Source organism: Stenella coeruleoalba (assembly GCF_951394435.1).
Source record: "Stenella coeruleoalba genome assembly, chromosome: 14".
NCBI classification, from domain to species: Eukaryota; Metazoa; Chordata; class Mammalia; order Artiodactyla; family Delphinidae; genus Stenella; species Stenella coeruleoalba.
Window position 1 is genome coordinate 54,102,419 of NC_137160.1, and position 25,041 is coordinate 54,127,459.

General features: G+C 38.7%; 1 protein-coding gene and 1 long non-coding RNA gene across 15 annotated transcripts in view; one reads left to right on the forward strand and one right to left on the reverse strand.

Moving 5' to 3' along the window:
- LOC307197335 overlaps window positions 1-13,371 on the forward strand; it is a 46,491-nt gene extending 33,120 nt beyond the window's left edge. The window contains exon 3 of the long non-coding RNA XR_013831386.1: window positions 12,897-13,371. This is a non-coding gene — a long non-coding RNA (uncharacterized lncRNA). The remainder of the gene's footprint in view (window positions 1-12,896) is intronic.
- The window catches only part of METTL4 (methyltransferase 4, N6-adenosine), a 527,313-nt gene continuing 512,341 nt past the window's right edge, over window positions 10,070-25,041 (reverse strand). For 11 of the 14 annotated variants that reach the window (XR_013831371.1, XR_013831372.1, XR_013831374.1 and 8 more), the window contains 3 exons: window positions 24,919-25,029; window positions 22,722-22,895; window positions 20,444-20,793 (listed from right to left, as the gene is read on the reverse strand). The gene's annotated coding sequence lies outside the window, so the exon portion shown is untranslated. Of the gene's footprint in view, window positions 10,333-20,443; window positions 20,794-22,721; window positions 22,896-24,918; window positions 25,030-25,041 lie in introns of those variants that run through there. The other 3 variants (XR_013831370.1, XR_013831375.1, XR_013831373.1) reach the window with 3 other exon arrangements.

A 25,041-nucleotide genomic window follows, 5' to 3' on the forward strand; every position in this document is an offset into this window, starting at 1 on the left:
GAATCATCTATGAATCCACTTTGCATTATTATTTCATCCAGCTTTATCTTTCCTATTTGCAAGGGTATCACAATAGTCTTGGCCAAATGCTTTAAAGACTCTCAATTCTCTCTACTTATTTAGTAGCTCTATGAAGTCATTAACTTTATTAAAAGAGTAAATGTCAGCAGGTGTTATTCTGATTTATTTTAATAAATTCATGTTGTAGTCCAATTATTATTTACTTCCATTTAAAAATATTTAGAAACATGTATTTAATAACCTGCTCTAAAATTTTGCCATTTCAAAATTAAGTACATTGTTTTATATTTCCAGAATGCAATTCTTTCCTTCCCTTCTTCCTTCCTTCCTTTCTTCCTTCCACACATAAAAATCACATTAAATAACTTCTGTATACTAGGCAATATGCTTGCTGCAGAAAAAATATACACACAGACAAATCAGAGTTTATCAGATTAGTGTAAGACAGACATGTTAACAAGTAAGTATAGCAAGTTAGCTTACACCGCAATAAAAATACGTACAAAGTGTTATGGAAATACAAGAGAAGAAACGCATAATCCAGTATGCAGAACATGAAATTTATATTTAAGCAAGTCTTCGAAAATAAGGAAATGCTCTCCAGATGGACACACCAGAGGAAGGACAACTCAGACAGAGACAACAACAAAAGCAAAATAACAGAAGCAAATATCAGTGGGCTGTCAGCTGAGGATAAGACATGACAGTCAGTGACATATTTTGAAGGATTTTGTAACCCATGTTAAATATCTGGTACTTTATCATAGGTCATAAGAAGCCATTGAAAGATTTTAATGAGATCCTATTTATCTTCTAGAAAGATAACTCTGGTAGCCATGTGGAGGATAGATTGGAAGGAGATGAATATAGAGTTAAGAGGACCAATTAGAAGGGTGCTGTACTTGATCAGGTGAGAAAAAATGAAACTCTAGTTTAAGAAGTTGGCAGAGAGACTCATGAACTATTGTGCCATGGGTGTTATGGTTAAGAACATGGGCCCAGGAGCCAAACATTCACTTACTAGACACACAATCTTGGGTAAACTATTTAACGTTTTTCTGTCTCACTGTGTTCAGAAAATGAAGTTAATAGTGATCAAGTATATTAAACAAGATAGTCCTCAAGAGATCTTAACTATTTACATTATTAATATTATTAAGAAGAAGGATCAATTTTGAGGCTCAGATGCAAGATAATGAATTCCCAGACTGAATTTGAAATTTACAGAATATTCACTGGAGCTCCCTAGAAGGCTGGAGACATTTGAGTCTCAGGAAAGTACACAGTTATATCTCTATGGCTCTCAAAACCATCAAGATAGAAGAGATAATCCAGTAAAGATTAGGAGGAGGACAAGGTTAAGCTTGGCACTTGGAGGAACACTATCACTCAGAGGCAGATGCAAGAAGAGGAACTTGCACAGGAGGCTTAAACAGAGGAGTGGGAAAAGAAACTGGAAAGAACACTCCATAACTCTAAGGGAGTAAAAAGGTTGAAGAACAGAGAATGGCTCAACACGACCAAAGGTTGAGAAAGAGGACAGATAAAATGAACACAGTCAGGGATGTTGTTGGTAGAATAATGTTGACAGAATGTATTGTGTAAGGAATCAGTGGGATGAAGGAACTGAAGAAAACGGACATCGGTGATGCTTTTAGGAAGCACGGCTATGAACGAGTAGTGGCTGGAGGGAGAGTACTTTTACAACAGAAAATGGGAAGAAGACAGTGAAGAAGTTAATGCCTTAGGAAAGAGAAGATGATTTTAAGTTGCATAAGAGATTAGAGGTATGAGGATCCAAGACACCAGGGCAGAGGATAACTCGATAGGAAGAAAGATACATGTTTTCACCAAGAAGGAAGGAAATGATATAAAGACAAATAAAATCGCAATTTGGTAATGTGGGCAGACCCTCTATTTTCTCCATGATGTAAAAGGTAAAGTCACCTCCTGATAGTAAGACGAATAGGGACAATTTGCGGACCATGTGAAGGATGGTTATACATTAGGAATTGTCCGTGTAGGAAAAAGAAAGCAAATGGAATAGAAATCTATAAAAGGCTGCCATGTTGCACGGTGGACCAGATCGAGATTGGAAACCATAAATTTCTACACGTATCTGTACTGTTATGTCATTTTCTCTCTTTTTTTTCTTAAAGGAATTTCCCAGTCATGTCTTTTTTTTTTCTTTCTTTTTGGCTGCATTGGGTCTTCATTGCTGTGTGTGGGCTTTCTCTAGCTGCAGCGAGCAGGGCTACTCTTTGTTGCAGTGTGTGGACTTCTCATTGCAGTGGCTTCTCTTGTTGCGGAGCACCATGGGCTCTAGGGGCACAGGCTTCAGTAGTTGTGGCAGGTGGGCTCAGTAGTTGTAGCTCGCGGGCTCAGTAATTGTGGCTCGCGGGCTCTGTAGTTGTGGCACACGGGCTTAGCTGCTCCACGACATGTGGGATCTTCCTGGACCAGGGCTTGAGCCCGTGTCCCCTGCATTGGCAGGCGGATTCTTAACCACTGCGCCACCAGGAAAGCCCATGTCATTTTCTTTAGTAATGTTTGGCCACCAGAATATAGCAACATGTATCGTGCATTTTAACTTTAGTTTTCTCCTGAGATGCCTAAAAATGTGCCTTGCATATTCTCTGGTAGTTTTGCTGTGCCATCTGGAATGGGTTCCAGAATGTGGAGTTACACTCCTGTTCCCAAGTCATGGTGACCCAGCCTACTAGAGATAAGGCCATCTGTAAATTAATAATTACCATTCTTTTCTTTTTTTTTTTTTTTAACATCTTTATTGGGGTATAATTGCTTTACAATGGTGTGTTAGTTTCTGCTTTATAACAAAGTGAATCAGTCATACATAAACATATGTTCCCATATGTCTTCCCTCTTGCGTCTCCCTCCCTCCCACCCTCCCTATCCCACACCTCCAGGCTGTCACAAAGCACCGAGCCAATATCCCTGTGCCATGCGGCTGCTTCCCACTAGCTATCTACCTTACTACGTTTGTTAGTGTGTATATGCCCATGACTCTCTCTCGCCCTGTCACCGCTCACCCTTCCCCCTCCCCATAACCTCAAGTCCGTTCTCTAGGAGGTCTGCGTCTTTATTCCTGCCTTACCCCTAGGTTCTTCATGACATTTTTTTCTCTTAAATTCCATATATATGTGTTAGCATACGGTATTTGTCTTTTTCTTTCTGACTTACTTCACTCTGTATGACAGACTTTAGGTCTATCCACCTCATTACAAATAGCTCAATTTCGTTTCTTTTTATGGCTGAGTAATATTCCGTTGTATATATGTGCCACATCTTCTTTATCGATTCATCCGATGATGGGCACTTAGGTTGTTTCCATCTCCGGGCTATTGTAAATAGAGCTGCAGTGAACATTTTGGTACATGACTCTTTTTGAATTTTGGTTTCCTCAGGGTATATGCCCAGTAGTGGGATTGCTGGGTCATATGGTAGTTCTATTTGTAGTTTTTCAAGGAACCTCCATACTGTTCTCCATAGTGGCTGAACCAATTCACATTCCCACCAGCAGTGCAAGAGTGTTCCCTTTTCTCCACACCCTCTCCAGCATTTATTGTTTCTAGATTTTTTGATGATGGCCATTCTGACTGGTGTGAGGTGATATCTCATTGTAGTTTTGATTTGCATTTCTCTAATGATTAATGATGTTGAGCATTCTTTCATGTGTTTGTTGGCAGTCTGTATATCTTCTTTGGAAAAATGTCTATTTAGGTCTTCTGCCCATTTTTGGATTGGGTTGTTTGTTTTTTTGTTATTGAGCTGCATGAGCTGCTTGTAAATTTTGGAGATTAATCCTTTGTCAGTTGCTTCATTTGCAAATATTTTCTCCCATTCTGAGGGTTGTCTTTTGGTCTTGTTTATGGTTTCCTTTGCTGTGCAAAAGCTTTGAAGTTTCATTAGGTCCCATTTGTTTATTTTTGTTTTTATTTCCATTACTCTAGGAGGTGGGTCAGAAAGGATCTTGCTGTGCTTTATGTCATAGAGTGTTCTGCCTATGTTTTCCTCTAAGAGTTTGATAGTTTCTGGCCTTACATTTAGGTCTTTAATCCATTTTGAGTTTATTTTTGTGTATGGTGTTAGGGAGTGATCTAATCTCATACTTTTACATGTAGCTGTCCAGTTTTCCCAGCACCACTTATTGAAGAGGCTGTCCTTTCTCCACTGTACATTACTGCCACCTTTATCAAAGATAAGGTGTCCATATGTGCATGGGTTTATCTCTGGGCTTTCTATCCTGTTCCATTGATCTATATTTCTGTTTTTGTGCCAGTACCATACCGTCTTGATAACTGTAGCTTTGTAGTATAGTCTGAAGTCAGGGAGCCTGATTCCTCCAGTTCCTTCTTTCGTTCTCAAGATTGCTTTGGCTATTCGGGGTCTTTTGTGTTTCCATACAAATTGCAAAATTTTTTGTTCTAGTTCTTTGAAAAATGCCTGTGGTAGTTTGATAGGGATTACATTGAATCTATAGATTGCTTTGGGTAGTAGAGTCATTTTCACAATGTTGATTCTTCCAATCCAAGAACATGGTATATCTCTCCATCTATTTGTATCATCTTTAATTTCTTTCATCAGTGTCTTATAATTTTCTGCATACAGGTCTTTTGTCTCCTAGGGTAGGTTTATTCCTAGATATTTTATTCTTTTTGTTGCAATGGTAAATGGGAGTGTTTTCTTGATTTCACTTTCAGATTTTTCATCATTAGTATATAGGAATGCCAGAGATTTCTGTGCATTAATTTTGTATCCTGCCACTTTACCAAATTCATTGATTAGCTCTAGTAGTTTTCTGGTAGCATCTTTAGGATTCTCTATGTATAGGATCATGTCATCTGCAAACAGTGACAGCTTTACTTCTTCTTTTCCGATTTGGATTCCTTTTATTTCCTTTTCTTCTCTGATTGCTGTGGCTAAAACTTCCAAAACTGTGTTGAATAAGAGTGGTGAAAGTGAGCAACCTTGTCTTGTTCCTGATCTTAGTGGAAATGCTTTCAGTTTTTCACCATTGAGGATGATGTTTGCTGTGGGCTTGTCATATATGGCCTTTATTATGTTGAGGAAAGTTCCCTCTATGCCTACTTTCTGCAGGGTTTTTTATCATAAATGGGTGTTGAATTTTGTCAAAAGCTTTCTCTGCATCTATTGAGATGATCATATGGTTTTTCTCCTTCAATTTGTTAATATGGTTTATCACATTGATAGATTTGCGTATATTGAAGAATCCTTGCATTCCTGGAATAAACCCCACTTGATCATGGTGTATGATCCTTTTAATGTGCTGTTGGATTCTGTTTGCTAGTATTTTGTTGAGGATTTTTGCATCTATGTTCATCAGTGATATTGGCCTGTAGTTTTCTTTCTTTGTGACATCCTTGTCTGGTTTTGGTATCAAGGTGATGGTGGCCTTGTAGAATGAGTTTGGGAGTGTTCCTCCCTCTTCTATATTTTGAAAGAGTTTGAGAAGGATAGGTGTTAGCTCTTCTCTAAATGTTTGATAGAATTCGCCTGTGAAGCCATCTGGTCCTGGGCTTTTCTTTGTTGGGAGATTTTTAATCACAGTTTCAATTTCAGTGCTTGTGATTGGTCTGTTCATATTTTCTATTTCTTCCTGATTCAGTCTTGGCAGGTTGTGCATTTCTAAGAATTTGTCCATTTCTTCCAGATTGTCCATTTTATTGGCATAGAGTTGCTTGTAGTAATCTCTCATGATCTCTTTTATTTCTGCAGTGTCAGTTGTTACCTCTCCTTTTTCATTTCTAATTCTATTGACTTGAGTCTTCTCCCTTTTTTTCTTGATGAGTCTGGCTAGTGTTTTATCTATTTTGTTTATCTTCTCAAAGAACCAGCTCTTAGTTTTATTGATCTTTGCTATTGTTTCCTTCATTTCTTTTTCATTTATTTCTGATCTGAGTTTTATGATTTCTTTCCTTCTGCTAGCTTTGGGGTTTTTTTGTTCTTCTTTCTCTAATTGCTTGAGGTGCAAGGTTACGTTGTTTATTCGAGATGTTTCCTGCTTCTTAAGGTGGGCTTGTATTGCTATAAACTTCCCCCTTAGAACTGCTTTTGCTGCATCCCACAGGTTTTGGGTCGTTGTGTCTCCATTATCATTTGTTTCTAGGTATTTTTTGATTTCCTCTTTGATTTCTTCAGTGATCACTTCATTATTAAGTAGTGTATTGTTTAGCCTCCATGTGTTTGTATTTTTTACAGATCTTTTCCTGTAATTGATATCTAGTCTCATGGCGTTGTGGTCAGAAAAGATACTTGATACAATTTCAATTTTCTTAAATTTACCAAGGCTTGATTTGTGACCTAAGATATGATCTATCCTGGAGAATGTTCCATGAGCACTTGAGAAAAATGTGTATTCTGTTGTTTTTGGATGGACTGTCCTATAAATATCAATTAAGTCCATCTTGTTTAATATATCATTTAAAGCTTGGGTTTCCTTATTTATTTTCATTTTGGATGATCTTTCCACTGGTGAAAGTGGGGTGTTTAAGTCCCCTACTATGAATGTGTTACTGTCGATTTCCCCTTTTATGGCTGTTAGTATTTGCCTTATGTATTGAGGTGCTCCTATGTTGGGTGCATAAATATTTACAATTGTTATATCTTCTTCTTGGATCGATCCCTTGATCATTATGTAGTGTCCTTCTTTGTCTCTTGTAATAGTCTTTATTCTAAAGTCTATTTTGTCTGATATGAGAATTGCTACTCCAGCTTTCTTTTGGTTTCCATTTGCATGGAATATCTTTTTCTATCCCCTTACTTTCAGTCTGTATGTGTCTCTAGGTCTGAAGTGGGTCTCTTGTAGACAGCATATATAAGGGTCTTGTTTTTGTATCCATTCAGTTAATCTGTGTCTTTTGGTGGGAGCATTTAGTCCATTTACATTTAAGGTAATTATCGATATGTATGTTCCTATTCCCATTTTCTAAATTGTTTTGGGTTCGTTATTACAGGTCTTTTCCTTCTCTTGTGTTTCTTGCCTAGAGAAGATCCTTTAGCATTTGTTGTAAAGCTGGTTTGGTGGTGCTGAACTCTCTCAGCTTTTGCTTGTCTGTAAAGGTTTTAAATTCTCCATCAAATCTGAATGAGATCCTTGCTGGGTAGAGTAGTCTTGGTTGCAGGTTTTTCTCCTTCATCACTTTAAATATATCCTGGCAGTCCTTTCTGGCTTGTAGAGTTTCTGCTGAGAGGTCAGCTGTTAACCTTATGGGGATTCCCTTGTGTGTTATTTGTTGTTTTTCCCTTGCTGCTTTTAATATGCTTTCTTTGTATTTAATTTTTGACAGTTTGATTAATATGTGTCTTGGCGTATTTCTCCTTGGATTTATCCTGTATGGGACTCTCTGTGCTTCCTGGACTTAACTATTTCCTTTCCCATATTAGGGAAGTTTTCAACTATAATCTCTTCAAATATTTTCTCAGTCCCTTTCTTTTTCTCTTCTTCTCCTGGAACCCCTATAATTCGAATGTTGGTGCGTTTAATGTTGTCCCAGAGGTCTCTGAGACTGTCATCAGTTCTTTTCATTCTTTTTTCTTTATTCTGCTCTGCAGTAGTTATTTTCACTATTTTATCTTCCAGGTCACTTACCCGTTCTTCTGCCTCAGTTATTCTGCTATTGATCCCATCTAGAGTACTTTTAATATCATTTATTGTGTTGTTCATCGTTGCTTGTTTCATCTTTAGTTCTTCTAGGTCCTTGTTAACTGTTTCTTGCATTTTGTCCATTCTATTTCCAAGATTTCGGATCATCCTTACTATCATTTTTCTGAATTCTTTTTCAGGAAGACTGGCTATTTCCTCTTCATTTGTTAGATCTGGTGCATTTTTATCTTGCTCCTTTATCTGCTGTGTGTTTTTCTGTCTTCTCATTTTGCTTATCTTACTGTGTTTGGGGTCTCCTTTTTGCAGGCTGCAGGTTCGTAGTTCCCGCTGTTTTTGATGCCTGTCTCCAGTGGCTAAGGTTGGTTCAGTGGGTTGTGTAGGCTTCCTGGTGGAGGGGACTAGTGCCTGTGTTGTGGTGGATGAGGCTGGATCTTGTCTCTCTAGTGGGCAGGTTCACGTCTGGTGGTGTGTTTTGGGGTGTCTGTGGCCTTATTATGATCTTAGGCAGCCTCTCTGCTAATGGGTGGGGTTGTGTTCCTGTTTTGCTAATTGTTTGGCATAGGTTGTCCAGCACTGTGGCTTGCTGGTCGTTGAGTGAAGCTGTGTGCTGGTGTTCAGATGGAGGTCTCTGGGAGATTTTCGCCATTTGATATTATGTGGAGCTGGGAAGTCTCTTGTGGACCAGTGTCCTGAAGTTGGCTCTCCCACCTCAGAGGCAGAGCCCTGACTTCTGGCTGGAGCACCAAAAGCCTTTCATCCACACGGCTCAGAATAAAAGGGAGAAAAAGTAGAGGGAATTAGTAGAAGTATGAGGAAAGAAAGAAGGAAAGGAGGGAAGGAAGGGAGGAAGGAAGAAAGAAAGAAAGAAGCAAAGAAGGAAAGAAAGGAGGGAGGGAGGGAGGGAGGAAGGAAGGAAGGAGGGAAAGAAGGAAAAAGACAGAAAGAAAGAAGATACAGTAAAAATAAAATAAAGTATAATAAAGTTATTGAATTAAAAAATTCTTATTTAGAAAAAAAAAGGGATGGATAGAATCTTAGGACAAATGTTGGAAGCAAAGCTATACAGATAAAATCTTACACAGAAGCATACACATACACCCTCACTAAAAGAGGTAAAGGGGGAAAAATGATAAATCTTGCTGTCAGAGACCACCTCCTCAATTTGGGATGATTCGTTGTCTAAAGGAGGGAAGGAAGGAAGGAAGGAAAGAAAGAAAGAAAGAAAGAAAGAACGAAGGTAAAGTATAATAACGTTATTATAATTAAAATTGATTATTAAGAAAAAAATTTTAAGAAAAAACCATGGCCGGATAGAACCCTAGGACAAATGGTGGAAGCAAGACTGTACAGACAAGATCTCACACAGAAGCATACACATACACATTCAAAAAAAGAGGAAAAGGGAAAAAATCATAGATCTTGCTCCTAAAGTCCACTTCCTTAATTTGGGATGATTGGTTGTCTATTCAGGTATTCCACAGATGCAGGGTATATCAAGTTGATCGTGGAGCTTTAATCCGCTGCTTCTGAGGCTGCTGGGAGAGATTTCCCTTTCTCTTCTTTGGTCTCACAGCTCACAGGGGCTCAGCTTTGCATTTGGCCCTGCCTCTGCGTGTAGGTCGCTGGAGGGCGTCTGTTTTTTGCTCAGACAGGACGGGGTTAAAGGAGCCGCTGATTCGGGGGCTCTGGCGCACTCAGGCTGGCGTGGAGGGAGGGGCACGGAGTGCGGGGCGGGCCTGCGGCGGCAAAGTCCGGCATGACTTTGCACCAGCCTGAGGCCCGCCGAGCGTTCTCCCGGGGGAGTTGTCCCTGGATCCCGGGACCCTGGCAGTGGCGGGCTGCACAGGCTCCGCGGAAGAGGGGTGTGGAGAGTGACCTGTGCTCGCACACAGGCCCCTTGGTGGCGGCAGCAGCAGCCTTAACGTCTCCCGCCCGCCTCTGGGGTCCGCGCTTTCAGCCGCGGCTCGCGCCCGTCTGTGGGGTCCGTGCTTTCAGCCGCGGCTCGCGCCCGTCTCTGGGGTTCGCGCTTTTAGCCGCGGCTCGCGCCCGTCTCTGGAGCACCTTTAAGCAGCGTTCTTAAACCCCTCTCCTCACGCACCAGGAAACAAAGAGGGAAGAAAAAGTCTCTTGCCTCTTTGGCAGGTGCAGACTTTTCCCGGGACTCCCTCCCGGCTAGCTGTGGTGCACTAACCCCTTCAGGCTATGTTCAAGCCGCCAACCCCAGTCCTCTCCCTGTGTTCCGTCGGAAACCGAAACCCGAGCCTCAGAGCCTCAGCTCGCAGCCCCGCCCGCCCCGGCAGGTGAGCAGACCTCTCGGGCTGGTGAGTGCGGGTCTGCACCGATCCTCTGTGCGGGAATCTCCCCTCTTTGCCCTCTGCACCCGTTGCTGTGCACTGCTCCTTGGCTTCAAAGCTCCCCCCTCCGCCTCCCGCAGTCTCCGCCCGCGAAGGGGCTTCCTAGTGTGTGGAAACTTTTCCTCCTTCACAGCTCCCTCCCACTGGTGCAGGTGCCGTCCCTATTCTTTTGTCTCTGTGTATTCTTTTTTCTTTTGCCCTACCCAGGTACGTGGGGAGTTTCTTGCCTTTTGCGAGGTCTGAGGTCTTCTGCCAGCCTTCAGTAGGTGTTCTGTAGGAGTTGTTCCACGTGTAGATGTATTTCTGGTGTATCTGTGGGGAGGAAGGTGATCTCCGCGTCTTATTCTTCTGCCATCTTCAAGGTCCCCCCCTACCATTTTTCTTATATTACTTCTGCTCAATATTTGCTCTTATGTCATTAGCTGATTTAGAGATTCTGTATTTTTAAATAAATATAGACTTTCTGTAGGCATTTTTTTGCATATTTCTATATATTTTTGCTATCACCCCCCAAAAAGTAGTGTTCTCTAGTAGTGTTCTCATTATAACTAACTTTGCTGAGTCTATTTTTCTCATTTTCTACTCATGTTCATGCAAGTAGCTAAGAGGCTAAATGTAATTGGGAACCACCTATTACTTTTTTTCCGTCAGGGATGAGAAATTAACTATTTTTGTCTCCATAAGAAGGAAGTTTTTGCCGAGTCAATTTTATAATATCTGGGTGTTTTTATCTTTTACAACTGTAAAATATAGTCTGCAACTTTTCTGTGATCTTAAAATAAAGTTAATAGGATTGTTTATATCTGGAGAGAATGGGCTCATAGGATAATTTCACCCAAGGTAGGTGCTCAATATATTTGAATGAGTGGCTAAACGCTTTATCACAAAAAAATTTGCAATTATCAAAGGATTAAATATTTACAATACTTTCCATAGGAAAAAGAAAATTATAGTTGGGGTAAAAATTTATCTACAATTTAATATTTGAAACTATATTTACAACTCATCAGTATTGTCCGGTTGTTAATTCAAAGCTCTATTTTTTTTTTATTACTCTGACTTTTCCAGAGTAAGAGAAAACATAAATGTAAGTAAGTAGTTCATTCAATAAGCAGAAAAGGCACACCTTTTCAAACTAAGGCTTTCTAATTCATCTCTTCTAAATTGTTAATTAGTTCATCTTGGCTATCTTTTCCCCTTGATATGAAGATTAGGAAAAATTCCTGTCAAAAAAGATGCCCTATAATGATGGTATTGGTCTTCCTTAAGGCTAAGACGTTATCTGATAGAGGCTTGAATCAGCTTGGATCAGACCCAGACCAACTGCTACCACAGACAGTGCTAAATAAATACCTCACAATTGCTATGGATTATGTTAAAAAATAAAATTCAGCTGAGTAAACCTGAGGATCTAACTGGCTTTAGTCAATGATTCATGAATAGGGGAGCATCCCATGTAGAAAATAGAACCTGAGGATCTAACTGGCTTTAGTCAATGATTCATGAATAGGGGAGCATCCCATGTAGAAAATAGAAAGGAGCTCCAAAGAACTGTACAAAATATGAGAGTTTCATAGTCAGAAGTGGGCAGCGACGAGGAAAGAGTGGACTATCTCATTTTCCTTTGGGTGACAGAAAGAGGCTACAGGCAGATTGCCTCACTATGGCTGACTAGGAAATTTCAGATTAACTGGTTTAAGAAAACATTCCTGGGAGAGGTTGAAAATGCAATTAGTTTGGGTATTAAGTCTTGGTTTGCTTACATGGGGCTTAGAACAAGTAACTCCATTTGGGGCCTATTTTCTCTATTTTTTTGTTTGTTTTGTTTCCTCTTTTTTAATGATTGTATTTCTAGTCTCAGTTCTGCCAACAACTACCAGTGTGACCTTGACAGATAAAGGAAATTTGTAAAAAGGTCTATTCAGTAGGAAGATAAATGTTTGTGTGCATCTACATGTATAGCATCAAACTGCATAGAGCAAATATTTTAAAAGACGTAAAAATAAATTGCCAGATACAGAAGGGAATCTTGGCACAGATTTCTCAGTAACTGATACAATGAACAGGCAAAAATATCAAGAAAGACACAGAATATTTAAACATTAAATAATTTATACATAAAATACAGAATCCAACAGCTGCACAATATATATTACTATCAAGCACACATGGAATACTTGCAGGAACTTTTCATATATGAAACTATAAAGCAAGTATCAATAAATTTCAAAGAAGTAAAATAAAACATATCTCTGATGTTAGTGGATTTAAGCTAAAAATTAATAATATAAAGGAAACTAGAAAACCCACAAATGTATGGAAATTATGTAATATATTCAAAATAACCCATAGGTCAGAGAACAAATCAAAATGAAATTTCAAATGTTTGAACTTAGGGAAAATTAATATATAGCAAGTCAAAATGTGTGGGATGCAGCTCATGTCTTTAGAGAAAAATTTATTGTATTAAATAACAAAAAATGAAAGTCAACCATCTGAAGATTAATTTCAAGGAGCTAGAGATTGGAAAGTTCTATCCAAAGACCAAAGAAAGTTGTTAAGAAGGAAAATAAAAGAGATACAATAAATCAATAAAATGGAAATCAATAAAAAATAAATCAACAGAGCCAATAATTGGCTTCTTAATAAACTGGTCAAAAGACTGATCAAGAGAAAAAAATAAGGCACAAATATTCAACACCAAAAGTTTAAAAAGAGAATATCACTAAAGATTGTACAGATATTTTCTAAAATTCCACATACATATATATATATGAAATTTTGAAAAAATTGTCAATTTTAAAATTTAGATGAAATATGAAAAAAATCATAGTAAAACATATTTCCATCTTTTTCATATTACCTACATCTTCTAGGTAAAAATAGAAGAGTAAAGATATTGAACCTGTTATCAACCTTTAAAAAGAAAACCTCAGGGGACTTCCGGAAAGATGGTGGAAGAGTAAGATGCAGAGATCACCTTCCTCCACACAGATACACCAGAAATACATCTACACGTGGAACAACTCCTACAGAACACCTACTGAACGCTGGCAGAATACCTCAGACCTCCCAAAAGGCAAGAAACCCCCCACGTACCTGGGTAGGGCAAAAGAAAAAAGAATACACAGAGACAAAAGGATAGGGACGGGACCTGCACCAGTGGGAGGGAGGTGTGAAGGAGGAAAAGTGTCCACACACTAGGTGTGAAGGAGGAAAAGTGTCCACACGAAGCCCCTTTGCAGGCAGAGACTGCGGGTGGCGGAGGGTGGGAGGAGCTGCGGAGCCGCGGAGGAGAGCACAGCAACAGGGGTGCGGAGGGCAAAGCGGAGAGATTCCCGCACAGAGGATCCGTGCCGACCAGCACACACCAGCCTGAGAGGGTTGTCCGCTCACCCGCCGGGGCGGGCGGGGCTCGGAGCGGAGGCTCGGGCTTCCATTGGAGCGCCAGGAGAGGACTGGGATTGGCAGCGTGAACACAGCCTGAAGGGGGTTAGTGCGCCATGGCTGGCTGGGAGGGAGTCTGGGGAAAAGTCTGGACCTGCCGAAGAGGCAAGAGACTTTTTCTTCCCTCTTTATTTCTTGGTGCGCGAGGAGAGGGGATTAAGAACGATGCTTAAAGGAGCTCCAGAGATGGGCGCGAGCCACGGCTAAAAGTGCGGACCCCAGAGACAGACATGAGATGCTAAGGCTGCTGCTGCCGCCACCAAGAAGCCTGTGTGCGAGCACAGGTCACTATCCACACCCCCCTTCCGGGGAGCCTGTGCAGCCCGCCACTGCCAGGGTCCCGGGATACAGGGACAACTCCCCCGGAAGAACGCACGGCGCGCCTCAGGCTGGTGCTACGTCACGCTGGCCTCTGCCGCCGCAGGCTCGCCATGCACTCCGTGACCTTCCCTACCCCTGGCCTGAGTGAGCCAGAGCCCCCGAATCAGCGGCTCCTTTAACCCTGTCCTGTCAGAGCAAAGAGACGCCCTCCAGCGACCTACACACACAGGCAGGGCCAAATCCAAAGCTGAGCCCCTGTGAGCTGTGAGACCAAAGAAGAGAAAGGGAAATCTCTCCCAGCAGCCTGAGAAGCAGCGGATTAAAGCTCCACAATCAACTTGATGTACCCTGCATCTGTGGAATACATGAATAGACAACGAATCATCCCAAATTAAGGAGCCGTGTGGATGAAAGGCTCTTGGTGCTACAGCCAGGAGTTAGTGCTGTGCCTCTGAGGTGGGAGAGCCAACTTCAGGACACTGGTCCACAAGAGAGAGCTCCCAGCTGCACATAATATCAAACAGCGAAAATATCCCAGAGATCTCCATCTCAACACCAACACCCAGCTTCACTCAACAACCAGCAAGCTACAGTGCTGGACATCCTATGCCAAACAACTAGCAAGACAGGAACACGACCCCACCCATTAGCAGAGAGGCTGCCCAAAATCATAATAACTCGACAGACACCCCAAAACACACCACCTGACGTGGACCTGCCCACCAGAAAGACAAGATCCAGCCTCATCCACCAGAACACAGGCACTAGTCCCCTCCACCAGGAAGCCTACACAACCCACTGAACCAAGCTTGGGCACTGGGAACAGACACCAAAAACAACAGGAACTATGAACCTGCAGCCTGCAAAAAGGAGACCCCAAACACAGTAAGGTAAGCAAAATGAGAAGACAGAAAAACACACAGCAGATAAAGGAGCAAGATAAAAACCCACCAGACCTAACAAATGGAGAGGAAACAGGTAGTCTACCTGAAAAAGAATTCAGAATGATAGTAAGGATGATCCGAAATCTTGGAAATAGAATGGACAAAATGCAAGAAACATTTAACAAGGACCTAGAAGAACTAAAGATGAAACAAACAACGATGAACAACACAATAAATGAAATGAAAAAGACTCTAGATGGGATCAATAGCAGAATAACTGAGGCAGAAAAACGGAAAAGTGACCTGGAAGATAAAATAGTGGAAATAACTACTGCAGAGCAGAATAAAGAAAAAAGAATGAAAAGAACTGAGGACAGTCTCAGAGACCTCTGGGACAACATTAAATGCACCAACATTCGTATTATAGGGGTTCCAGAAGAAGAAGAGAAAAAGAAAGGGACTGAGAAAATATTTGAAGAGATTATAGTTAAGAACTTCCCTAATATGGGAAAGGAAATAGTTAAGTCCAGGAAGCACAGAGAGTCCCATACAGGATAAATCCAAGGAGAAATACGCCAAGACACATATTAATCAAACTGTCAAAAATTAAATACAAAGAAAACATATTAAAAGCAGCAAGGGAAAAACAACAAATAACACACAAGGGAATCCCCATAAGGTTAACAGCTGATCTTTCAGCAGAAACTCTGCAAGCCAGAAGGGACTGGCAGGACATATTAAAAGCGATGAAGGAGAAAATTCTGCAACCAAGATTACTCTACCCAGCAAGGATCTCATTCAGATTTGATGGAGAAATTAAAACCTTTACAGACAAGCAAAAGCTGAGATAGTTCAGCACCACCAAACCAGCTCTACAACAACTGCTAAAGAAACTTCTCTAGGCAAGTAACACAAGAGAAGGAAAAGACCTACAATAAGGAACCCAAAACAATTAAGAAAATGGGAATAGGAACATACATATCGATAATTACCTTACATGTAAATGGACTAAATGCTCCCACCAAAAGACACAGATTGGCTGAATGGATACAGAAACAAGACGCGTATATTTGCTGTCTACAAGAGATCCACTTCAGACCTAGAGACACATACAGACTGAAAGTAAGGGGATGGAAAAAGATAATTCATGCAATGGAAACCAAAAGAAAGCTGGAGTAGAAATTCTCATATGTCAGACAAAATAGACTTTAAAATAAAGACAATTACAAGAGACGAAGAAGGACACCACATAATGATCAAGGGATCGATCCAAGAAGAAGATATAACAATTGTAAATATTTGTGCACCCAACATAGGAGCACCTCAATACATAAGGCAAATACTAACAACCATAAAAGGGGAAATCGACAGTAACACATTCATAGTAGGGGACTTGAACACCCCACTTTCACCCATGGACAGATCATCCAAAATGAAAATAAATAAGGAAATCCAAGCTTTAAATGATACATTAAACAAGATAGACTTAATTGATATTTATAGGACATTCCATCAAAAAACAACAGAATACACATTTTTCTCTAGTGCTCATGGAACATTCTCCAGGATAGATCATATCTTGGGTCACAAATCAAGCCTTGGTAAATTTAAGAATATTGAGATCGTATCAAGTATCTTTTCTGACCACAATGCTATGAGACTAGAAATCAATTACAGGAAAAGATCTGTAAAAAATACAAACACATGGAGGCTAAACAATATACTACTTAATAACGAAGTAATCACTGAAGAAATCAAAGAGGAAATCAAAAAATACCTAGAAACAAATGATAATGGAGACACGATGACCCAAAATCTACGGAATGCAGCAAAAGCAGTTCTAAGAGGGAAGTTTATAGCAATACAATCCTACCTTAAGAAACAGGAAACATCTCGAATAAACAACGTAACCTTGCACCTCAAGCAATTAGAGAAAGAAGAACAAAAAAACCCCCAAAGTTAGCAGAAGGAAAGAAATCATAAAAATCAGAACAGAAATAAATGAAAAAGAAATGAAGGAAACGATAGCAAAGATCAAAAAGACTAAAAGCTGGTTCTTTGAGAAGATAAACAAAATTGATAAACCATTAGCCAGACTCATTAAGAAAAAAAGGGAGAAGACTCAAGTCAATAGAATTAGAAATGAAAAAGGAGAAGTAACAACTGACACTGCAGAAATAAAAAAGATCATGAGAGATTACTACAAGCAACTCTATGCCAATAAAATGGACAACCTGGAAGAAATGGACAAATTCTTAGAAATGCACAACCTGCCAAGACTGAATCAGGAAGAAATAGAAAATATGAACAGACCAATCACAAGCACTGAAATTGAAACTGTGATTAAAAATCTCCCAACAAAGAAAAGCCCAGGACCAGATGGCTTCACAGGCAAATTCTATCAAACATTTAGAGAAGAGCTAACACCTATCCTTCTCAAGCTCTTCCAAAATATAGCAGAGGGAGGAACACTCCCCAACTCATTCTACAAGGCCACCATCACCCTGATACCAAAACCAGACTAGGATGTCACAAAGCAAGAAAACTACAGGCCAATATCACTGATGCACATAGATGCAAAATTCCTCAACAAAATACAAGCAAACAGGGGCTTCCCTGGTGGCGCAGTGGTTGAGAGTCCGCCTGCCAATGCAGGCGACACGGGTTCGTGCCCCAGTCTGGGAGGATTCCACATGCCGTGGAGCGGCTGGGCGTGCCCGTGAGCCATGGCCACTGAGCCTGTGCGTCCGGAGCCTGTGCTCTGCAATGGGAGAGGCCCGCGTACCGCAAAAAAAAAAAAAAAAAGTATAATTGGCACAATAATCTGCATAAGTTGGAAGTGTACGATTTGATACCCTCACTGAATCAAGATAATAAATACAACCATAACCCCCTAAAAAAAATATATAAGCAAACAGAATCCAACAGCACATTAGACGGATCGTACGCCATGATCAAGTGGGGTTTATTCCATGAATAAATTCCAGGAATAAATTCCAGGAATGCACGGATTCTTCAATATATGCAAATCAATCAACAGGATACACCATATTAACAAATTAAAGGAGAAAACCCATATGATCATCTCAATAGATGCAGAGAAAGCTTTTGACAAAATTCAATACCCATTTATGATAAAAACCCTGCAGAAAGCAGGAATAGAGGGAACTTTCCTCAACATAATAAAGGCCATATATGACAAACCCACAGCCAACATTGTCCTCAATGGTGAAAAACTGAAAGTATTTCCACTAAGATCAGGAACAAGACAAGGTTGCCCACTCTCACCACTCTTATTCAACACAGTTTTGGAAGTTTTAGCCATAGCAATCAGAGAAGAAAAGGAAATAAAAGGAATCCAAATCGGAAAAGAAGAAGTAAAGCTTTCACTATTTGCAGATGACATGATACTATACATAGAGAATCCTAAAGATGCTACCAGAAAACTACTAGAGCTAATCAATGAATTTGGTAAAGTAGCAGGATACAAAATTAATGCACAGAAATATCTGGCATTCCTATACACTAAGGATGGAAAATCTGAAAGTGAAATCAAGAAAACACTCCCATTTACCATTGCAACAAAAAGAATAAAATACCTAGGAATAAACCTACCTAAGGAGACAAAAGACCTGTATGCAGAAAATTATAAGACACTGATGAAAGAAATTAAAGATGATACAAATAGATGGAGAGATATACCATGTTCTTGGATTGGAAGAATCAACATTGTGAAAATGAATCTACTACTCAAAGCAATCTACAGATTCAATGCAATCCCTATCAAACTGCCACTGGCATTTTTCACAGAACTAGAACAAAAAATTTCACAATTTGTATGGAAACACAAAAGACCCTGAATAGCCAAAGCAATCTTGAGAATGAAAAACGGAGCTGGAGGAATCAGGCTTCCTAACTTCAGACTATACTACAAAGCTACAGTAATCAAGACAGTATGGTACTGGCACAGAAACAGAAAGATAGATCAATGGAACAGGATAGAAAGCCCAGAGATAAACCCACGCACATATGGTCACCTTATCTTTGATAAAGGAGGCATGAATGTATAGTTGAGAAAGGACAGCCTCTTCAATAAGTGGTGCTGGGAAAACTGGACAGCTACATGTAAAAGTATGAGATTAGATCACTCCCTAACACCATACACAAAAATAAGCTCAAAATGGATTAAAGACCTAAATGTAAGGCCAGAAACTATCAAACTCTTAGAGGAAAACATAGGCAGGACACTCTATGACATAAATCACAGCAAGGTCCTTTTTGACCTACCTCCTAGAGTAATGGAAATAAAAACAAAAATAAACAAATGGGACCTAATGAAACTTCAAAGCTTTTGCACAGCAAAGGAAACCATAAACAAGACCAAAAGACAACCCTCAGAATGGGAGAAAATATTTGCAAATGAAGCAACTGACAAAGGATTAATCCCCAAAATTTATAAGCAGCTCATGCAGCTTAATAACAAAAACACAAACAACCCTATCCAGAAATGGGCAGAAGACCTAAATAGACATTTCTCCAAAGAAGATATACAGACTGCCAACAAACACATGAAAGAATGCTCAACATCATTAATCATTAGAGAAATGCAAATTAAAACTACAATGAGGTATCATCTCACACCAGTCAGAATGGCCATCATCAAAAAATCTAGAAACATTAAATGCTTGAGAGGGTGTGGAGAAAAGGGAACCCTCTTAAACTGTTGGTGGGAATGTAAATTGATACAGCCACTGTGGAGAACAGTATGGAGGTTCCTTAAAAAACTACAAATAGCACTACCATATGACCCAGCAATCCCACTACTGGGCATATACCCTGAGAAAACCATAATTCGGAAAGAGTCATGTACCAAACTGTTCATTGCAGCTCTATTTACAATAGCCCAGAGATGGAAACAACCTAAGTGTCCATCATCGGATGAATGGATAAAGAAGTTGTGGCACATATATACAATGGAATATTACTCAGGCATAAAAAGAAATGAAATTGAGCTATTTGTAATGAGGTGGATAGACCTAGAGTCTGTCATACAGAGTGAAGTAAGTTAGAAAGAGAGAGACAAATACTGTATGCTAACACATATATATGAAATTTAAGGGAAAAAAATGTCATGAAGAACCTAGGGGCAAAACAGGAATAAAGACACACACTTACTAGAGAATGGACTTGAGGATATGGGAAGGGGGAAGGGTAAACTGTGACAAAGCGAGAGAGAGGCATGGACATATATACACTACCAAACGTAAGGTAGATAGCTACTGGGAAGCAGCCGCATAGCACAGGGAGATCAGCTCGGTGCTTTGTGACCACCTGGAGGGGTGGGATAGGGAGGGTGGGAGGGAGGGAGACGCAAGCGGGAAGAGAAATGGGAACATATGTATATATATAACTGATTCGTTTTGTTGTGAAGCAGAAACTGACACACCATTGTAAAGCAATTATACTCCAATAAAGATGTTAAAAAAAAAAGAAAACCCCAGGCCCAGAAACTGGTAAATTCTCCCAAATATTTAAGTAAGAAAAAACACAATGTAACACAAGATCTCCTGCACTGTATAAAAAGAGAACATACCTTCCACCTCATGTTATGAAGCCAGTATTACCTAGATGCCAAAGTCTGACAAAGACACTACAAGAAAGGGAAAACACATGCCAAACTCTTAACATGGACTCAGAATTCTCTAAATGAAACATTAGCAAATGGAATATAGTTAAATATAAAAATGATCATATATAATGATCGAGTTTGGTTTTGGTTTTTGTTTGTTTCCTTGGCCAGGGCTGAAAACTTCTGGTAATATTCAAAAATCACTGTGATTTATGCCGTTAACAAAATAAAATATCAATATCTTATGATAATGTCAATATGCTTATAGAAAACGTGACAAATTCAACATTCATTAATAATCTTTTAAAATCTTTTACTAAACTAAAAATAGAAGAGCACAGCCCTAATCTGACAGTAAGTATCTTCCAAAAAAACTATGGAAAACATACCTATTGAAATTTTGAAACCATTCCACTGTGATCAGTAAGACCATAAGGATGTCTGCCACCATGACTTCCATTCATCTGCCACCATGACTTCCATTCAAACTGTCTGAATTAAGGGGTGAGTTTAGGAAGGATGCTTGGATATTAGTTCCGTATGCAAAAATAAATCAAACTCTTATTTACCAGCTACAAATAAATAGAAAAATAAATACTAAAATTATACCATTTACAGTTGAATCCAAAAAGTCAAATACCTTGAAATAAATCTAACAAAAGATGAGAATTACCTTTACAGAAAAAACTTCATAAAGTTACTAAGATAGTAAAGAAGACCTAGATTAATAGATAAATATACCTTATTCATAGATTATAAAGATATTCATTCTTCCCAAGTTTTTCTGTAGATTTAACACAGTCAAAATCAATACTCCTAAAGGCTTTTTATTTTGTTGTTGGAAATTTACATTCTGATTCAAAAATTTATTTTAATTAAAAGGTTAAAAAATAGCCAATGCAATTTAGAAAAATAAGAACATCTTGACAAAACACATGTCAAATTCACCTTATAATCATTCTTAACCAAGTGCTATTAAACCAATTAGATTTTAGACAAGGTGTGAGATATATTAGAATAGTTTTACAAAATAATAGAAGATCCTCAAAAAAAGAAAAGTTGTGGAGTTTGGAAAAAAATTAAATGATTGAATGTGTGTTATCCAGAGTTATTTTTATAAAATATTTCTTGCTGTTAATGTTTATAAAACATACCAAAAAAAGCTAAGCAGATTCAAATTTTACTCTAACTTTTAATATGATTTTTTAAATACTAGTTAAAAGTTTTTGACACAAAAATTTCCTAACTGGAAGAGACTACATAACTGTGCAACAAAAGTGCCATCCCTGGGCTTCCCTGGTGTCGCAGTGGTTGAGAATGTGCCTGCTAATGCAGGGGACACGGGTTCGAGCCCTGGTCCGGGAAGATCCCACATGCCGCGGAGCAACTAGGCCCGTGAGCCACAACTACTGAGCCTGCGTGTCTGGTGCCTGTGCTCCACAACAAGAGAGGCCACGATAGTGAGAGGCCCGCACACCGCGATGAAGAGTGGCCCCTGCTTGCCACAACTGCAGAAAGCCCTTGCACAGAAATGAAGACGCAACACAGCAAAAATAAATAAATAAATTAATAAACTCCTACCTACAACATCTTCTTTATAAAAAAAAAAAGTGCCATCCCAATCAAATTTAAATAAATTAGAAAAATAAAACAAAATAATTTTCACAACTATAAAGTAAAAGACTTATGTGCAAATTACTTGGAATCAATGAATATTATTTTCCAGCTATATAGACAAATATAGTTTCAATTTTTAAAAAAGATTTAAACTTAAAGATTTGAACAAGTGAAGCTACAAGATGCTATTTTTATTTTTATTATTTTTGTAATTTTTTAAAGAATAAAAACTTAAAGAATGCTTTGTGGATCTATATATTGCTTTAAAAATAGTAAAACTCACAATGTAAGTAATAGAAATTTATGCACTAAAATTAAAATAATTTGTAGTAATTTCTTTTGTTAGGATATGTCATGTTTGACCCTGTTACAATGTTTTGAACTATGTAAAATAATGGTTTATTTCCAAACCTAAAAATTGTTTTAAAAATCTTATTAACAATTCCAGTTGCTACTATCTTAGCAGATCAGTTTCTTCACATTTTGCTGAAATACAGTCAAGGAAAAACACTTCAGGAAATAAGTGTATAATAATTAATGAATTATGTATACTTTTACTACTCATCCTAAATCACCTTTCTGTAGAAACTTTAGACATGGGCAAGTGTAAATAGACTCAGTAATTTTTTATAATTTCCTGATTTTCAATTATATTCAAACCATGGATTTTCACAAATATTTTTATGAATTAATAGGGAAGGTATATTTATCAACTTAGGAGAACAGATCTATACAGTTTGCTAACATGATTGATGATTTTTAAAATATTTAAACATCAGAAGCCTGGGCCTCTGTACTCTTACCTGCTGGGCCCCAAAATGTTAGTAGTGATTCTGCGTCCAGTTTTCAAACTTTTCTCCACAAAGGAATCATGCCCCTCTCTTTCCATCCTTGAATGTCACTGCTGCTGGAAGCCGACTGTTCTTCACAATGATTTAGAAATCTTTGGTATTCTGGGACACCATTAGCTTAAAATCCTATTTACAAATGTGATGTTTTTGATATTAAATAGTGAAATATGTCAGCTTGTAGAACATCTGTATAACTTAGTAAGCCAATATTTTCCAAATGACCAAATACACCTTTTCTTTAAGAAAAAAAAAAAAAGAGAAGATGAGTTTTGGTGTAAAATCCAGGAATATTCACACCCTTTTAAAGAAATCATTAAAATACTCCTCACTTTTCCAACTATAAGTGTGGGTGAGTCTGGATTTTCTCTGTATAATTAACTGAAACAACATATTGCAAATGACTGAATGCTGAAGCAGATATAAGAACCCAGCTGTATTATAAGGTAGACATTGTAGAGATTTGCAAAAATGTAAAACAATATCACTCTTCTAAGTTTGTTTAGTAAAATATAGTTCTCATAAAAATATAGTGTAAATATATTATTCATTTTAACTTGTACTAAGTGTAGTTTCTTATTTTAAAATAAATTCATAAATAAATATATTTTTTTGATTTCCTAGTTTAATTTTTAATATAGCAAATATAGAAATATGTAAAACCACATAAAAACTTTTGTGGGTTTTCAATACTTTTTAAGAGTGTAAAGAGGTATCTATATTAAAAAAAACAGAAATGTTGATTCAACACATTCCTTCATTTTTTCGTTGAGGAAACTAAAAAAACACAGAGACGATGATCCACATTATCCAAATCACAGAATTAGTAGAAATGCTGAGACAAAAATCAAGGTTTTCTGAATTCTAATTATATTGGTCTCCTGAGGCTGTCCTAACAAAGTACCAAAAACTGGTGGCTTAAACAACAGAAATGCATTGTTTCACAATTTCAGAGACTATAAGTCTGAGATCAAGGTGCCAGCAGAATGGGCTCCTTCAGAGGTCTGTGAGGGAGAATGCCTCTCTCCTAGCTTCTGATGGTTTGCTGTCAATCTTTGATGTTCCCTGGCTTTTAGATGCCTCATCCTGATTTCTGCCTTCATGTTCACACGATGTTCTCTCTGTGTGCATATCTGTGTCCAAATTTCCCCCTAGTCATATTGGATTGAGGATCCACCCTACTCCAGTCTGACCTCATCTTTACTAATGACATCTGCAATGACCCTATTTCCAAATAAGGTCACATTCTGGAGTGCTAGGGGTTAGGACTTCAGCAAATGAACTTTGGGGGACACCATTCAACCCATAATACAAGCCCAGTGTGTTCTTCCCCCAATCCTCCTATATATCAAGAAGTATTCTCTTTCCTAATTTCCTTTCTTTTCTCCCTACTGCATTCCAGTCTCACATTCTCTCAATATACCGACAGAAATACTCATATGAAATGCCTATAGGGAAAATTGATTCTCAGGAAAGCAACCAATATAATGGAAATAGAAGTTCAAAGTCAAGTTGGCTACAAAGAGGAAGTGCAACTTAAGATCAGCCTCAGATGATTTCAATAAACAGAGGTGAAGACAGGTAACATCTCAGGAAATTAAAGAGATGTCTCAGAAAGCTAACACATTTATGAACGAAGATCACAAAATGTTATCTCGTGCATTTACAGAATGTATTAAAACCTCACGTGTAAGGAAAATGTGATTTATCAAAAATTCTTGAGTAGCTAGAATGAAGTATGAATTCCAACCATGTCCCTTTTCTCTCCATTGACTATGATTTTGGGTATTGGTGAAATGTATTCTTCATCTGAAGTGATGGATTATACTGGGGGAAAAAGTGATGTGTCCTATTCCCAATTCTGATAGAACTTGGTCCTCATCTACATGACAGTCTATAAGCCTTGCTCTCCTCCCTTTATAACTGCCTTCTTCTCCTTTCCCCCAAATACCCAACAGCTGATCTACTGTGAAGTAAAGGAATCAGAGCAGTCCCCAAAAGATTGTGCAAAGTATTAAGAATATAGTAAATTCAAAAGACTTTATGGAATTGAAATCACTTAATAAGGCACACTATCAGTCTGAATTCTCCAGAGAAACAGAACCTATAGGAATAGGAAGTTTTAGAGATTTCTTATAAGGAACTAGCTCACATGATTATGGAGGCTGAGAGTCCCAAGACCTGCAGTTAACACGCTGGAGACCCAGGAGAGCTGATTGTATGGTTCCAAGTCCGAGTGCAAAGGCAGGAGATGCCTGATGTCCTGCAGGAAGAC